Raw genomic sequence first — 6,974 nt, forward strand, 5'->3', positions numbered from 1 at the left:
TGACATTGGAACAAGAGTCTAGAAATGAAACATGTCACGTATTAAGAGGTACGCGCAATGAAACATGGACGCATGATTGAAGTCTAGTAACTGTAACACAGACGAAGCACTGTTTGTGAAAAAAGTTTCCATCTTTACAGAATGAGATGTAACTGTTATTACTGATCCTCTGTACGTCAAATTATACTTCACTACTCATCTAAAGGCTTTAAAGCTGCAGTAGATAATTTTTATAACATGCTTTTTACATATTTGTTAAGACTGTCAAGCTCACAGATCACAGGAAAAGCTCAATGTTTCTTTTCATGTTATGAAAAGAAACATTAAACGCCTTAAATACACTGTGTCATGTTATGCTCATGTTATAATAAATATGTAAACACTAATAATAAAATGTACATACTGCAGCTATTTTATGAACCTTAGTGCACTGGTGTCAGAAATGGCATATCTACTCTATTTCATTGCGATCCATTTACAGTAATCCTCATTTGGTTTATTTACGTGTGTGTAAATATTAGTCTCCAAAATGTCACTCAAACTTCTGCTGTTGAGCTTATTAACGGCCACTAGAGGGAGCCATGAGACTGGGAAATGTCCATAGAAAACTCTTTAAACTCAGACGTAATATTTGTTTCCTAATTAAAACTGCTCAGATTTCATGTTCACATAATTTTCAAAGCCAAAGAGGGGCAAAAAGCGACTCAAGCAGCTGAAACCTACATGACTCTTCCCTCACCTCTGTTTTTGTTCACTTTTGTTTACTCCCTCTGACCACAGCTCGGCTCCGGTGACCTCGGCTTCACCTGCAGCTCATTTTCCTGCGTTAGCCGAGCTTCCTCTCCCCCATTTGACTACATCTGAATGCGCCACAACAGCCTCCAAAAATCCCCCACAAGCAACTCGCAGAGTCTCCATCCGTCCGGAGCACGAAACGCATTTTTGTCACAGCTCGCCCCAAACGGAGGCCGAGCTGTCTGAAAACGCGTCACCTTGAGGGCAAGCTGAAACTCAAGACACCAGAGGCGGCTGGCGTGAAAGCCTGGCCTTCCTCCGCATTGCGTGGCTGCGGCGTGTCGCAGCGGGACAGATTGCACCGCTGTCCCAAGACCTGGGCCCGGGTTACGCCGGTTTTCTGTCCTGTTTGCCCCATCAGCACCCTCCCTTTCTTTTATTGTTCGGCTCTTTCAGTCCGTACTGCCCCTCCAAATTCAATCTCTGTACCCCACAACCAGCCCCTTCACCCCCTCCGAGCGCCGCTGCCCCTCTCCCCCCACTTCATTTGAATCCCACAGTGAGGCCTCTTTGTGGGAGCTGCCGCCGCATTGTGCTGCGAAGGGAAGCGGAGTAAATGGACAAGCAAATGAGTTTTCTCCTACAGCTGACTGGTGCACACAGCGGGCATAAGCACACAGTATCGAGTCGCCCCTCATTTCTTCTTAACTCGGTTCCGGTTAGAGCAGCTAAGTTTCCTGTAATATTTTTCAACTGGTCTTGCTTTGGATTTCTTCTGCCTTTCTGATGGTCCGGCTTCGTTTTTCTTTGAACTTTTGCTGGTTTTCAATCTTGCCGTACACAGGGTGTCCAGGCATGCTTAAAATGTCATTTTAAGTCCTTAAAATGTCTTAAATTCGTTAAAAAAAAAAAAATATATATATATATATATATATTAGTTCGCCTTAAATACACTAATCACAGGTCTTAAATGTTGCCGTGCCAGAACTATTTAATTTTGCTTTTTTTTCCCCTCGCAGAACTTTTCTGTCAAGCAAAAGTTTGAGTCGCACACCATGAATGCATCTTCATTGCACTCTGTGACTTAAGGCAGTTGAGGCTAGCTGCTAACTAGCTGCTAATATACTCCAGCTTGCTAGCTACCTACCTTTATGTGCCTCTCTGATGGGCACAGTTTCAGCTATCCTTGATTGTAATGCTGCAAGTTCCCCCAACCATCCCGTTTTTAGATTTTTTTTCTGCCTTAAATTTTGTTCAAGGTGGCAATAAAAAGGTCTTTAAAAGTCTTAAATTTGACTTGTTTTGAAAGCTTAATTTTAATCCAGTTATAAACCATTTATTCAGAGATATAGCCTTAAAAAGGCTTCAGATCTCTTTGAAACGTAACAACTTAGCAAATAATAATAATAATAATAAAAACCCTGTATTTTATACCTGGGAAATTGATTGATACGTTACCACAAATTTCATTGTTATTTTGCATGTCGTAAGGAGAAAAGTTGGGGAATCTCTACAGTAGATGATCAACAGATGGATGAAGCACCTTAGAGGTGCTGACATGACTCTTAGATAGACTTAAACACACTCCACAGGATGCTTTCCCTGCATATATATATATATATATACATATATATATATATATATATATAAATTTATATATATGCATATGTATGTCTGGTTCAAATTTAATCTAAAACAAGCATGCGTGGTCAGTCTAAATGTGCTAAACTTTAAGAACTGTTCACCATGTTTTAATGTTGTTTAGATGGAAGTGAATGTTTTTGTTGTTCTTTTCACTTTATCTTGTTCTTTCTTTGTTCTATTTTTGTTCAAATAGAATAACCAAACTTCCTCGTCACGTTCCGTCTTTTCTGCTGCGCTCATGATTTGTTTGATTTATCATGACAGACGTTTCACAAATCTGAGTCAACCTGGACCGTCTTCATACTGCTGCATGTTTTCAGCATCTATTAAGAGTTCAAAGCCTCATGTTTTCTGGCCTGTAACTTTCCTCCAATGTGTGAAAAAAAAGAAGCAATATCCCTGTGGGTAGATCAGAGAAACCGCACTGTGCACTTGCAAGTTGTAAAGATAAATAATTAAATTAATTTGCTTTTAGGTGAAAAGTCCAGAGATGTGGTGTGATTGTTGGTGTTCACCTCGCAGAATCTGTTGACACGACTCAAGCTATGTGGCGCTCTTCATCCGAATGAATTATACCATCTGAACTATTCCTCTAAGTGTCTGTTTCTGGAGGTGGAAATGTTTTCCAGCAGGTGGGCTTCATTCAGCCCCACCACCTCTCTCTTAAGGTGGTCTGACCCCTGCTCAAAGGTCAGCTGTATTTAGGTCACATGTGGGTTTTTGTTCAGGCACTCTGAGTGATCTTCCTCAAAGGCTTAGAGCCTGAACTTTGTAACTATCTTAGTTGTTTTTTGTTTTGTTTTTTACTTTTTAGCTCAATAACTAGCCGACTTTAAGAAAAACGATGCATCAGTGTGTCTGAATGTGTTACTAGGTGCAGGTAAGGTGCTTCACAGTCGGCTGCCGCTCTCTGATCTGTTTGGCCATTTCTGTGTGAGTGCGACCTCTCTGAGGAATGTGCGGCAGTAAAAGCTTGTAAAGTTGCTTGTTTACTGTCCATCTCCCTCGACCCTCCTTCACCTGCTTCAGGTCCTCTCTCCGTGTTTTTCCAGCCCCTCCCTCCTCTTCCTCCTCCTGCCGCTGCGCACCGTGGCCTCTCTGTCAACCGGTCCAAACGCAGCAGATGTGTGACGGCCGACGACATTCACAGCTGTCAGCTCTCGTATCAGCTTCTGTTCAGCGCTTAACCTTGCACACCGAACTACAGAGCTCGCTATCGCTTGCAACGACCGGCGGCGGTCGCAGGAAAGACATCGAGAAAAACATCTTACCTACGTTTTGCATTCGAACAGTTACCTGCATCTTAATTTGCAAGTGGTTTTAAATGGCAGTATTATGTTAAATCAACTCTTTCATTATTTTATTTTTTTACATCATCTTGTAATGCTTTTCCCTCTTCAAAAACATGCCTGGAGTGTTGCCTTGATTCGTTCATGTACGTTTTAGAAATCATTTAATCTCCCATGGCAACCATTCAGCCGTGTAAAACACCTGGGTGGAGCTACATTCAAGGTGCAGCTCCTTCAGACTAGCCAGCAGCAATTAGCAAACAGCTGGAACTCATTACTTGAACTACATCTCTGTAAAACGCTGATAAAAACTCTGTTAAAGGGTTAATAGAGGAGCCATGTTGTGATGTCTTCCTGAAGGCGGAGTTTCAGAAAGAGCAGGAGTTTTAAAAGAGACAGAGGCCCAATTTCAAGCCATTAAATTACAAAGTCAAATTTCTTTTAAGTCACATTTGATACATATAGCATTTTTATAACAACTGAAGGTAACATAGTTACTTGATTGTGCTATAAAATCATACAACGTGTCTGGGAAATGCATAATCCCTGTCAACTATGACGATGCTGCCACCACTACGTTCCACTGTGTTCAGGTGTCAGCTGTCCGCTACGCTGTGGGTTTAATTTTGATCACATGTTCATTAGGGATGATGTGCAGTATGCATTTCTGCATCAGCAGTTTGCCAAAAAGTAATTTATATTTTCTCTTGCCTGAAAAGGGCACCTTCCACAGGTTTGCTGTGTCCCCTGGGTGACTGGTGACAAACTGCAACTCAGCAACTTCTCATGGTTCTGAGAAATGCTCCGCTGCTCTGTCAGCTGAGGTTGATGTCTTAGTAGGTCTGGGTTTGTTCCCATCTCTTTCACATCCTGGTGATGAGTTGAACAGCCGCGAGACGCTTGAAGCGCGGGGTATTGTTTTATAAGCTAGTTTTGCTTTAAACTTGTCCTCGGCTTTCTCGCTGCCCTTTCTCCGTTGTTCCTTGTTCTTCATGCGGCTTGTTTACTTAATGTTCATTTCCCAGTTCTCCATTTGCTCATGTTGATCAATCACGTAAAATCCCACAGAAAAACACTGATTGGCATAGCCTGGCCATTTCCGTCTTGCGTTACGCCGTTCTATTCAAAGCTCGCTTTCAGTACAGCTTAGGCTTTCTCCCCTTCGATTGGTTCGTTGCTGGTCGATTTTTGACCAGGGCCATCAGCAAACAGAAGGAGAAGCTGTGAACAATGACGTCGATTTCCTGCGCTGTTTAATAATGACAGTCTGCTGGTAGTTTTAGCGATGACGGCGAAGGAAGTAAACAAAGCCGTTCAGTCCGTGTTGCCCCCCTCGTTCGGTTTGGCGCTCCTTTCTCTGCAGCGGAGGACGGTTGCTTGCAGCGCAGGCAACTTCCAGTAAGCTTCTTAGTGTTGAACTGGTCCGTCATGTACGTCGCAGGCAAACGTTGGCTATTGTGTAAAATTTAAAACCTACAGGAAGCATTTAATTTTAAATGGCCAGGAGCCCAGACTCTGTACGAAGTGAAGTGTAGTTAGTACAAGGTGCTGGTTTTTACCAGACTAAGTCTGATTGAGACTTTAGAGAGTGTTTACAGGGGCAGTAGCCCCGGGTCCCTAATTTTGGGGCGGCTCCACATATTTTTATTTATTTATTCATTTTAATGAATACATTTTTTGCAAATACTGTGCCCACATCAGGTGAGTTGTAATAATATTTTTTGATTTTTTTTTTTTAGAATATAATCAATAGTCATGTATTTGAAAATGATGAAGTTACAGGAGGGAGGGTGGGAACAACACGGAGTCACCTGCCAAGAGACATATTAAATCTACCATGCTTTATGTATGCATTTACCTATTAATGTACAGTAATTTGCGTTAGCAAAGTAGCTTCTCTTTAGTGGAAAGGGCACCAAAACGGTTTCCAGCCCAGAGGCCCTCATCCCTGCAGATCCGGCCCTGTGTGTGGTTGTAACGTGAGAAAATGCAAAAGGTTCAAAATGCGAAAGGCTCATCTTGGCGTTAACTCGATCTAACCTCTTTGTTTCCTTCTGGCATTTTTTCCCCTCTCAGCACCTGGCTCCCGTCCAGAACCTCGCCGCTCATCCTTGGCAGCGCTGTCCCTCGCCTGTTGCCCCCATTGCTCCCCTCTCTGCTCACACAAACTTGCTCCTTTCTGGCCTTTTTTGTGTGACCCCAGACCCCCTCCAATTCCCCCAAAAGCTTCAACTTTCCTCCAGGTCCCAGCCTGTAGGCTCGGGGTCCCAGATATTACCTTCTCTCCCAGCCAGCTGCTGTCGCCTTCCCAGCCATCCAGCCCAGCATGAGAAGCCCAGCAGCTGTTGATCAATGGGCAGCCGGGGCCAACGCCTGCCTGTCCCCTCCCCTGACCCCCTACCCTCACCCTCACACACAGTCACACAGATGCACACACACACTCCCCAGGGAGGCAACAGATGGGGGTCAGCCAGAGGAAAAGGGGTGTGGTGGGGCGGAAAAGGCGGGGTTAGGTGTGTGTTGTTTCTGCGTTTGTTTGTCAAGCAGCTTTCCGACCAATCAGGAGTGGATTCTTGAGCATTTCGTATCTGTGAGTGTGCGTTTGTTTTTTTTGTTTTTTTTGCTTTAAGGCTCTGCTGCTGGACATTTGCTCGCCGTGTGTCTCCATTATGGACAGGTGTTGGCGTCAGCGGTGTCCAGAATTGTTTCAGCAGCTGCTCTCTCCCCCTCTCAGCTCATCTCAAAGCCCACTCCCCCTCCTCCGCCCCCCTGACAGATGTAGCCACTCCGCCACCTCTCGGCTTTTTATGGGCCCGGCCTGTTTTGACTTTAAATATTTGTCCAGGAGGCGCTCGGCCTTCTTGGTCGGACGGGGAGTCAAAGGAGAGTGAGAGAGAGAGAGGTGTTCCCGACGTGCCGCATTCTGTGTGTATTAATACTGGACACCAGAGTGTCTTCCCCCTTTGAATAGTCAAACCTGCATGAGAGGCTGTCGAGATTTAAAAGGGCTCATATGGCTGATCTGTGGACCTGATGGTGAAGATCAGCTGTAAAAACACCAGAATTAGATGCTGAACTGAGGCCCTTTCTTCTTTGCAGAACAGAAAGCGCCTCAATGTTAATGTTTAAGGTTTACCATAGATTATTAGTTTGATTTAAACCTGGGCTTCTCAAAAACCTGAACATGCTTTAATCCGATTCCTCCAGTTTTAGCGCGTTCATTTTTCTACCGGCTAAAGCAGATTTCCTCTCAGGGTCTGTTCAGGTTAATGTACGACGTTAGCACTTTATTCATAGGCCAAAGAG

This window comes from Xiphophorus maculatus, chromosome 22, assembly GCF_002775205.1.
Source record: "Xiphophorus maculatus strain JP 163 A chromosome 22, X_maculatus-5.0-male, whole genome shotgun sequence".
NCBI classification, from domain to species: domain Eukaryota; kingdom Metazoa; phylum Chordata; class Actinopteri; order Cyprinodontiformes; family Poeciliidae; genus Xiphophorus; species Xiphophorus maculatus.